The 11,512-nt window shown below is 37.5% G+C and overlaps 1 non-coding gene across 1 annotated transcript; it reads right to left on the reverse strand.

Annotated features, from left to right (window-relative positions):
* Positions 1–852: 852 nt before the first annotated feature.
* On the reverse strand, positions 853–959 carry LOC126000252 (U6 spliceosomal RNA). The gene has a single exon (XR_007492607.1). It is a non-coding gene; the product is annotated as a U6 spliceosomal RNA (small nuclear RNA).
* Positions 960–11,512: the final 10,553 nt, after the last annotated feature.

Genomic DNA, 11,512 nt, shown 5'->3' on the forward strand with positions numbered 1-11,512 from the left:
TTTTACAGAACTCTCGATATTTTTCATGCTACCTTGGTTTAAGATTCAATTGCTTTGAGATAAAACTTAAATCCTAACACCTAAAAATGTGTGTCCCATCAAGGGCCTCAGATGGACCCTATGGCAGGCTTTTTGCCACCATGGCTATGAATAGGGAAAACCCAAATGCTCAAGTGCTTTAGTTACAAGGGTGATATCTTAAGTTGACAGTCTCTAATCAGAAGAAAATGTGGGAAATGAAGCCTTTATCTCCACAAAGACATCGGGGAAAAAAAAGACCCTCTGAGCTTAAGCAAACTAAAAGACTGCCAGAAGACTTGCAGTTGAAAAATATAAAAAAAATGCTTCCTGGAAAAAACACCTTGCACTAATTTAACTAAATCTAAGGTTAAAAGTTACTATCCCAGTTCATACTGCAACTATGCAAAATAACAACCAAGTTCACTAAAGACAAACTTTATTGCATTTATTTGTAAGTGTATAAATTGTAATGGTATTAATTGTAAAGGTATCAATTCAAGGGCATTGTTTTGGGGTAAAAACCATTTTCTGGACCCATAGCAGGATTATATAGCCTCCAATTTTGGAATCCTGTATAAAATCAGCCATACAATTTTAAAGCACAAAATAAGTTTCCCACTAAGAATTTAGGTTCTGTTCAAAGTTTCTTAATTAAAATTTTAATAAACTATAATTGCTTTTGATTAAAAGATTACCCCCTCTTGTTTACAGGTAACTAATTGGACAATGCCAGAACCAAGTGCTGGACTAAGGATTTCTCTTTCTTTTACTCCATAAGACTCCAGATGAGGAAGAAAAAATTTTCAACTTTTTTTAAGTTACTCTATTTTTTTAAATATGAAATGCTTCACGAATTTGTGTGTCATCCTTGCTCAGGGGCCATGCTAATCTTCTCTGTATCATTACAATTTTAGTAGATGTGCTGCCAAAGTGAGCATTAAGTTACTCTCTTGATCTCATTTGCATTATCACTGTTCCTTGTCTTTTTCTTCATCCCCAGACATAGACCCATACTAAGCCTGTTTGTGATTACATCTCTACAAAAAACTGTAAATAATTATCCAAGAACTGGATATAATAAATGTCAGTCCCCCCGAAGGAAATTTATCTCATTTTGGTGGTTATATTTTTTTATTATTTAAACACCATGATTACAAACAGGACTGTAGTTGGGCTTCAGTCACCAAAAGAACATGCCCTTCATCTGTGCAATATTCCCACCAACAATGTCCCCATTTCCCTCCTCCAACACTCCCTGCCTGTATTTGAAACAGGCATTCTACTACTCTCATTCTTTAACATTGCCATGATTGTTGTTAGTGCATTATTTCTCTAACTGCACTCACCCCTCTTTGAGGTGAGTTTCATATTGTGAGCTGGTCCTTCCAGCCCTCATCTCCAGGCATTATCACAATGTCTTTAATTTTTCTTATGACTCATAGATAAGCGGGACTATTTTGTATGTCTCTCTCCCTCTGACTTATTTCACTCATCACAATAGTTTTAATGTCCATCCACATATAGAAAAATTTCATGACTTCATCTCTCCTGATGGCTGCATAATATTCCATTGTGTATATGTACCGCAGTTTCTTTAGACATTCATCTGTTGAAAGGCATCTTGGTTGTTTCCAGAGTCTAGCTATTGTAAAAAATAATGTGATGAATATAGGTTTGAGGAATGCATTTTTCTTTTGGAATTTTGTGCTTCTAGGGTATATCCCTAGAATTAGTATAGCTGGATCATATGGTAGCTCAGTTTTCATTTTTATGAGGAATCTCTATATAGTTTTCCATAAGGGCTGGACTAGACGGCATTCCCACCAGCAGTAAATGAGAGTTCCTTTCTCCCCACATCCCCGCCAGAACTGATTGTTCTTGTTCTTTGTGATTTGTGCCAGTCACTGTGGCGTGAGATGGTTTCTTGTTGTTGTTTTGACTTGCATCTCCCTAACAATTAGTGATGTGGCCCATTTTTTCATGTGTCTTTTGGCCATTTGTACTTTTTCTTTGAGAAATTGTTTATTTCTTCTCAATTTTGATGGGGTTAGATTTTTTTCTGGTTAAATTCTATCAGTAATTTATATATTTTAGATATTAGCCCTTTGTCTGACCGGTATTGGGTGAATAGTTTTTCCCATTCTCTGTGTGGCTTTTATATCCTAGGCACTATTTCCTTTGAGGTTCAGAAGCTTCACAGCTTAAATAGTCCCATCTATTTATCTCTGTTTCCACTTGTATGGAGAGTGCCATTTTTACCTTGATGTTGCCTGTGGTATTGATGTCATGGAGTGTTTTACCTATGTGTTGTTCATTATGGTTTCAGGTCTGATATCCAGGTCATTAATCCATTTGGATTTGATCTTTGTGCATGGTGTTAGATGGAAGTCTGAGTTTGCTTTCTTTCTTTTTTTATCTTTATTTAAACACCGTGATTACACACATGATTATAGTTGTATGATTACAGTCATGTAAAGAACACCCCCCTTCACCAGTGCAACATTCCCACCACCAATTTCCCAGAGCAGCTGACCAATTGACCAACAACACTTACTGAAGAGGCTTTCCTGATGTTTATGCTTTAATAGACTGGAGAGGCAAATTTGTTCCTGGTTGTTTTGATGATCCAGATTATGTTAAATCCCATTTTTCTTACACTTCTACCAGCTTCTTTTGTATCCAAGACCAGAAACTGATGGAATGGCATGATGGGGCATTTGTCCCACTCACCCTTGAGCAATGAATAATGCAACAATTAACCCTCAACACACTGACTTGTTTAATTTTGCTGCAGCCTTATGCCCAGCCACCATTGAAATGGATAACTTCTTGGCTCAAAGCAGTTTAATTTACTTACTTACTAAATTTATTTCAATTTATCTACCAGTTTAACTCTATATTTTACATAAAAATGTGTTGAACATCCCTATGTGCTTGCCTGTGCATTTTTTCTTATTCCCCCACCCTAATAAAGGTTAACTTTAATAACTGTGTTAGGGTCTATAGTAGAAGAATGAGACAACACAATTTAAATAAAGCAAGGCAAATCTTTATGCCATCAACCAGCTTAAACCAAGCTGACTGGCCAGGATCACCTCCCAAAGAGGCTATACCCCTCAAGTTTATATAGGGTATATGCAAGAGAAATTTCGTCTTGCTGACTTTTAATCTAATAGAAGAGTACTGAGAGAGCCCTGAGATTTTTGCAAATGAAAGTATCCTATAAGAAGAAAATAAAACCCTTAATATTGGGTGACAAAATGGAGTCTTTTCTGGTCTAGGCTCCACAATTGTTCCTTGTTTAACAGTCCTAAATTTTTCCTCTCAATTCAAACCACAATATAATTTTACTAACAGCTAGGTCACATATGGTTGTCAGTCAACCTGACAGTGGAGGCATTTTACTGCTAATGGGTTCAAGAGAGAGGACATGACAGTCCTACTTCAATGTATCCTGAGATCCATTAAACTGATAGCGACAAGGTTTGTGTTATCACTGTCATCACTATAGCTGCTGTCACAGGCATGGCTCTTAAAACCTATGTTCAGATGCATAATTTTGTCAAAACATGGTAGAATAATCAAACCACATCTGGACAGTCCAAGCCACTGTTAATAACAACTGTGAACAACGATTGGACACTTCAACAAGCACTGCTTTGAATGCAGAAATTTGTCTATATCTTAGAATTAAACTTGGGCTTTTTATTTTTATGACTGAAATAGTCCCTCCTTTAGTGTTGCCACCCCTGTTAAACATGGGAGCACATCAGATAGCACCTGCAGGACTTGAATGAAAATATGTTTCTAGATACTCATACCCTTTATAATGAGAATGCTGGAGTGTTTAGAGATGAACTCCCAGGTATTCATTATGAGAATTTAGTCCAGGGGATCTTAGATACGTTACTGGACTTTGACCTGAGTTCATGGTGACAAAGCCTCACCTTCACTGTTGGCAGCACTGTTATAGTACTACTTATCATGTTTAGTTTAATGATTCTGGAAACCTGCTTCCTGAGACTAGTTCATGCGGATATTATGGTCCACCAAGCCTATCTAACTTTCTTGCATTTTGCTAACAGAAAAGGAGAGGTATTGGATCCTCACTGTAACCTCTTGGCAGACAGAACCCCCTCAAAAGCAATTTTTGTGGTGCCCTGGATGCAAATTGTTCCAGGCATTCTAATAGAAGCAAAAAATTCAGGGGGCTGGAGCGGTGGCACGTGCTAACCTAGGATGGACCACAGTTTGATCCTCCAGCATCCCATATGGTCCCCTAAGCCAAGAGCGATTTCTGAGAGTATAGCCAGGAGTAACCCCTGAGCATCATCAGATGTTTCCCAAAAAGCAAAAAAAAGGCAAAAGATTCAGAGACACAATCCAAAAGATAGAGAAGGATACAATGAAGCAGAATGCTATCTCCTCTATGATTTTGCGGTTATTAATTAGGATTGATTCCAGACAATCTTTCCTCTCTCACAGAGAAGCTTCAGTGAAAGGATATATAACCTATTAACACTGTATGGTTTCCAATGTACAATGTCCTATATCCCAATACTTATATTTATATTATATTATTCTCTCCCTGGTACCTCACTATCCCTGGTTGTGCTTCTGCTATGTCCTGCCTTTCTCCATGAATCCCAGTTCTTCTTGTCCTATATCATCACTATTGGAATGGAGTAAAGTGAATTAGGTCATCATCATAGAACCTTTTCCCCTGGTAATTAGCTGAGAAGAATACTCTTGATTCTGAATGCATCAAGAAAATGGAAATTGATCTTTATTGACAGGGTCAACACTGTAGCCCCTTTAGTTCTCTTTTTTAAAAATAATTTTTATTGTGACCAATGTCAATAACAAATCTTTCATAGTAATATTTAAGTTACATAGTGACAAAAAACCAGGGCCATTCCCACCATCAGGGTTGTCCTCCTTCCACCACTTTCCCAGTATGTGTCTCATATCTCCCTACTTTGCCCCCAGAGTGCTAGTGTAACTTTTATCCTCTGTGTATAGTTTGTTGTAGAGAGGCTATCGATTCCGTTGTTGTTGACTTTGGGTTTCATGTTTAAGTCTGATCATTTTTATTTCCACTCAATATTCATACAGCTATTGGTCCTGTACCATTCATTTTTATTTTCCTCCTCAATATATGAGGCAGAACAAGATTATAAAAGTTGTGTTGTTCTGTTGGATGAAGACAAAAAAAGACAAAGAAGTAAAAACATAACGAAAAAACAACAAACAACAAAAAATTTAAAAAAGACAGTAACTACCAAAAAATAAAACCCAGCAACAAAAAATCATCAAATAATTACCACAACAGTGAAAAATAAAGAAAAGAAAGAGAAAAAAGAAAAAGAAAAAATAAATAAAAATAAACAAAGGAAGGAGTGCTGTTGTGGCAAGGTTTTGTGTTTCCTTTTTTGTTTTGTTTTGCGTAGGCACAGTATGTATTGGGGAAATAAGAATGGGAATTCTCTTGGCCTACTAGGTTCAGGGCTTCTCTACGTTGAAGCCTACTGTCATGGTAACAACTAATGGCTCTGCACATGCTAATTATCACACCCCGACATTTTGTTTATGGTGCCAGGAAACTTTCCACTCAATTGGAAATAAATAAAAATGAATTTTAAAAAAGTTATGAAAAAGTGGAGGAGGCTACTTTTATGCTTGGGAATAAACACCCTAAGATGCATTATTATAGATATATTAAACATACAAAGTAAATATGGTTATCCCCATTAAGTCTTTTGAGATATTCTTGTGTGTGGGTGAAATCCGGGGTACTTTTTCATCACACACCATGGTCTTGTTGAGTTTGAGACATGATTTGCTCATTAAGGGATCAGGTAATGTCCTTAAGCTGGGTGTTCTTTTGAAGCTGAATACAGTGCCATGCAACAATTCACATTTGGGGGATGAGAAAAAGGACTACATAGCATGAGTCAGCAGGTGTGTTGGTTGTAGTTTCTTGCAGGGGCAAAAGATGTGGGAATGAGAGGGTGTCCTTGAGCTATGAGAGCTGGGTGGTGGTTTATTGGGGGCAGGACGTCGGTTTTGGTACCTAATAAGTTAAGAACAGAGGGTAATGAGGATTAAATAAGAAGGGATAATGGATTAGGATTGGGGAATGAGAGGACAGAAGACTTTCTGAAGGGGAAATAGATATAGATAATAGATAAGAGGGGCTATATCCACTATAGACATTGTTTACAGTTTAGGCTTGACAATCAGACAGAAAACCACTGTATAGAACCTCATGTCCACATATAGACAGATATTAGAAATTTATTCAAATTGTTGTTGGAGACCTGACCCTCATAGGTTGGCTCTGAGCTCTTAAGAAATAATTGCATTAAGAGAAAATAATTAGCTAAAATATAGATTAGGAAAGAAAGAAAGAAAGAAAAAACAAAAGAGATGAGAAAACAAAAATAAGTAAATATAATGAAAATAAGTTAAAAAAGAAAATGGGACTGGTGCATCAGAGTTGGAAGGTTTTTCTACATCTAAACATTTCATCATTGACTGGGATGGGTTTTGCTAGATGAAGGTTTCAGGGTTAGATAATGGTTGGAGAATTGTAGGATATGCATAGTTTTGCATCTAGAGTACTAAACAATATAATAGGTCTATAAGAGGTGAATACACTATGTAGTATCATCTGCTGCATCTTATGTATCAAGGTTTATTTCCTAAAGAGAAACTGAGAGTGTGGGCTTATTTAACATAGATTAAATTTATGAAGAAGAAGAAGAAGAAGAAGAAGAAGAAGAAGAAGAAGAAGAAGAAGAAGAAGAAGAAGAAGAAGAAGAAGAAGAAGAAGAAGAAGAAGAAGAAGAAGAAGAAGAAGAAGAAGATTTGCAGAAACTTATTCGATGAGTAGGGCCTGTAACATAAACCTGTGGTGCTCCATTGACTGTTTCCGTGGTCTTAATAATTATATTGTTTAGGTCTTAATAGAATATATAAACAAAAGGACATGAGTAAATTGGAAATTTTATCAAGGCATTATCATAATGAGCATTTTATATGGTATCTAGTGTGATTGAGCACTGAGGTGTAGAAATAGGATGTCAACCCTATGTTTCCAGGAACCACAATGGACAAAGAAGTTAAAGGGTTATTTTATACCTGAATAAAATTAAGACATTAAGAAATTTTGTTATTAATCACTACAGAGGTATTTCCTGCTTCCAATTATATTCTGCACCTAGTTCTGTGTACAAATACCATATGTTATTTTTATAGGCCTTTGAATTTTGAGGTTGATAGCATACCTGTTCACTCTAAATTGCTGTTTCCGTTATAGCAGTTTTTTATGGTATAATGGCTAGAGGAGGCTTTGTGTTGCCCATCGTCCACTTGATTTGAACACTTCTCTGTGCTATATGCTGACTCCTATGGTACTTGGAGTTTCTTCCCTATTAGAACATGGTATTTGTTTTTGAAGTATTATATGTATATATGGTATATGTTCCAAATACATCAGATAAGTGTTATCATTCTGTTTTATCCTTATTATTCTGGCTTACTTCATTTAACATATTATTTTCTAGATCTATCTATGTTGCTGCAAAATTCATTATTGTATCATTTTAACTGCTATGTAGTATTCCATTGTGTATAAGTACTACATCTTCATGATACACTCATTTTTTTTAGGCATCGAGGTTGGTTTCAAATCTTGGCTATTTTGAGTGCTGTTATAAATTATGGGGTGCAAACATACTTTGGGATGAATGTCCTCCCTTCTTGGGGATAGATGCCCAGAACTATAATTGCTGGGTCATTTGGCAGCTCAATTCTGAGTTTACTGAGCACTGTCCACAATTTTCCATAGGGGTTGGACCAGGCAAAATTTCCACCAGTAGTGGATGAGAGTTCATTTCTTACCACATACCCACCAACAGAGATTGGTCCTGTTATTTTTGATGTGTGCCATCATCACTGGTGTAAGTTGGTGCCTCACTGTTGTCTTGATTTGGATTTTCCTATGAGTGATGGTCAACATGTTTTCATGTGTCTATTGGCCATCTTCCGGTCTTCCTCAGAGAAGTGTCTATTCATTTCTTCTTTCCATTACTATGGCCATTTTCTATGACTTCCCTTTTTTAGCGCTTTGTATATCCTAGATATTAACCCTTTATTTGATGTGTTGAGTGAAAAATTTTTTTCATTCCATTAGCTGTCTTCTAGTTTTTTATTTAATAATATAATTTTTATTTTGATCATAGTGGCTTACATATTGTTTACAACAATATTTAGGTACATGTTAACTTAATATCAGGGGGATTCCCATCACCGAATTGTTCTCCCTATACCTCCGTTCCCATCCTAACTCCCATATCTTCCCTCACCGCCAGGGCTGCAAGAATAAATGGTCTCCTCTATGCCTAACTTGCTACTTAGTGGTCTTACACCTGTTTGGTCTTGGTAGCTCCCTTATTTCCTCCTGTAACTGGGAAATGGGACAAGATAGATAAAGTTACATGGTTTTGTTTGAAGAAGAAAAAAGTAATAAACTGGGGTAAAAATCAAATATGCCGAAAATGAATGGAGTCTTTCTAGAGGCTCACATTATTGGTTTGAGAGACGAAGGGGAAAAGGTGAATCACACCAACAGTACAAAAAGAAGTGTCAAATAAAATATCCAGTGAGCACTCCAACAATAAAGGTAAGCACCACATAAAAGCCATGATCTTGAGATAAAAACATGGCAGAGCACATAAAGAAAGGAAAGAAAAGAAGAAAATAAATATATAAATATAAATGAAGATAACAACTTCAATAACCACATCAAAACAATGAAATTGACAAAAACTAGATAGATAAATAAAAAAGGAGAAAAATTGTTTTGTGTTTTTTCCCCTCCTGCACAGGCACAGTAAATATTGGGGTCATTCAGAAAGGAATTCCCTTGGCCTAAGAGTTACAGAGTTTCTCCACCCTTGTAGTATATTGTCATGGGATTAACTATAGACTCTGTACAGGTTCATATACTCTCCCCTTGGTGCTTTCGTGTTGTTTGGAAGACTTCTGCTCCGTCCTGTGTGATAAAGTCAGACCTCTGTATCTAAAGATCTTGGTATCTACACAAGTCAAGGGGTGGAACTTATGATGAATTCTTTCTTTGTGGTTCTAGAAGTTCTGCTCCCTCAGTGTCATTTTAATCCATCTTCTGTGGTTGGTGGTCTTGGTCTTTGCATTGATCCTAGGATGTTTCCAGAAGACCCATTCCATTGCAATTGTCTCAGACAGACATTTGGAACTGGAGATCATGGTTGTTGTGCAGGCCATAGCTCAAACTCTAGACTAAGGCTTTTTATTGGTCCCAGGATACATAAAGTCCGGTCAGGATTCTATCAGCCAGTCATCTGTAGAACACAATCTTGGATTTTGGACAGACAAGTGGATTTTGGTGACAAGTCTTCTGATTTTGTCTTATCGTTAGCTGGTAGGGTAGGATAACTTGCTTTTAGGTCAATTTGTTCCCACTTTCCTCCTTGTCAGGATATCATATTAGAGCTGGCACTTGATGGTGTCCCAGCAGTATTAAGGATGACCCAGATGGAATTTGTTTCCTGTAGCTGTTGTGAAGAACTGTGTCATTTCTATGTCTGGGATCCAGGGTTCAAGGATGGACGAATGATGTCTAATCACCTGGGGTCTAAGTTGGGTCCACATGACATATTTTCAGGGTAGGAGATGTCCCTGTATTGTAAACAAGTATGAGTTCTTATCCCTAGTAGATAAGAGCTCATTTTGGTAAGTAAGATTCCCCCTTTTTTAGTGTGTCTTTGCAGGGGAAAATGGTGCTACATTATATTGCCAGTGCATTTGAGGTTGGAAAGAGAAAAAAACAGAATAGGCCACACTCCCCAAAAATATAAAACATAGAAATAAAACTGTATGTGCTCACATAAATATATAAAAATGAAATAACAAGGCAATTAAAAAAACAAAATGATGCAATAGACTATCTTATATTTGGGGGAAAAGCAGGTAAAGAGGTATTGTGTACAGGTCTTACACTTATGATGGAAGTATAGGTTTCCCCATTGTCTTTTGGGATTTTCTTGTGGTGTGTGGTTTCCCAAGTGCCTTTTCATCACGCACCCTGACCTTCTTCAGGTTGGAAAGAGAATCGCGGCAGGAAGGTATTGGGAAGAGTTCTTGCTTTGGGGGAACTTTTAGAGCTAAGTCTGTTTTCAAGTAACAGACCATATTAGGAAGAGTTGGTAAGGAGATATGCGCAGCATGACTCAGCAGCAGAATTATTTGGCTCTTCTTGCTGGGGATGAGGTGTGGGTTTGACTGGGTGTCCATTCACTTGGATGCTGGGTACTGGTTCGTTGGGGTAGAAGGTGAGTCTTGATGCCTAATATATTAAGAACCGAGGGTGAATAGTTTTATAAAGGTGGGAAGTCTGGATAGGGTTGGGGTTCAGGGATAGTCAGATATCCAAAAGGGGGAAAGGGGAAAGTATATAGAAGGGGCAGGAAAGAAGAAAAGAGAAAATACATTAAAAAGAAAAGGAGGGGCCCAGAGAGATAGCACAGCAGCGTTTGCCTTGCAAGATCAGGACCAAAGGTGGTTGGTTTGAATCCCGGTGTCCCATATGGTCCCCCGTGCCTGCCAGGAGCTAATTCTGAGCAGACAGCCAGGAGTAACCCCTGAGCATTTCCGGGTGTGACCCAAAAACAAAAACAAACAAACAAAAAAAAAGAAGGTCATTGGTTCAAATCCCCGTATCCATATGGTCCCCCGTGCCTGCCAGGAGCGATTTCTGAGCGTGGAGCCAGGAGTAACCCCTGAGCACTGCCGGTGTGATCACAAAACCAAAAAAAAAAAAAAAAAGAAAGAAAAGAAAAGGAGAAGAGGAAAGAAGCAAAAAGAAGAAAATAGTGAGAAGAGAAGAGAAAAGAGCAAGGGAATTCTAGTTTTCTTGAATGTGTTCAATGAGTAGGGCCTGTAGTATAAGTCTGTAGGTTACTGTTGCTGCTTTGGTGGTCTGACTCGTCATGTGCTTCAAGTCCTAAAAGAAGGTATAACCTAGAGATAAAGTGTATGTTAAAGAATTTTCTCTGGACATTCTCATAGTGCAAGCTGGGTATGGTATCTCATGTGACTGGGCTCCGAGATGCCATCTTATTTTATCCACCCTTTGTATCCAAGAATGCATGTGGACAGAAAAGCTGAGAGGTTATTTTAAATTTAATAAGATTAAGGCACTAAAACATATTGTTATGAAATGCTTCCATTGGAATCAGTGATTTCCCATGGTATTCTTTACCTGTAATCCTGTATAAGATCCCTAAGGATTATTGTGGGCCTTTGTAGTAGAAGGCTGATTACATATCTGTTCTCTCTATGCTGCTGTTTCTGCTGTTGCTGGGTCTTTGTGGTATAATGTGTAGTCAAGAGTTTGTGTTGTTCTTCTTTCATAAGTTTTGGGCACTACTTCCCGGTATTTGTTGAC

This window comes from Suncus etruscus, chromosome X (assembly GCF_024139225.1).
Source record: "Suncus etruscus isolate mSunEtr1 chromosome X, mSunEtr1.pri.cur, whole genome shotgun sequence".
In the NCBI taxonomy this organism is placed as follows: Eukaryota; Metazoa; Chordata; class Mammalia; order Eulipotyphla; family Soricidae; genus Suncus; species Suncus etruscus.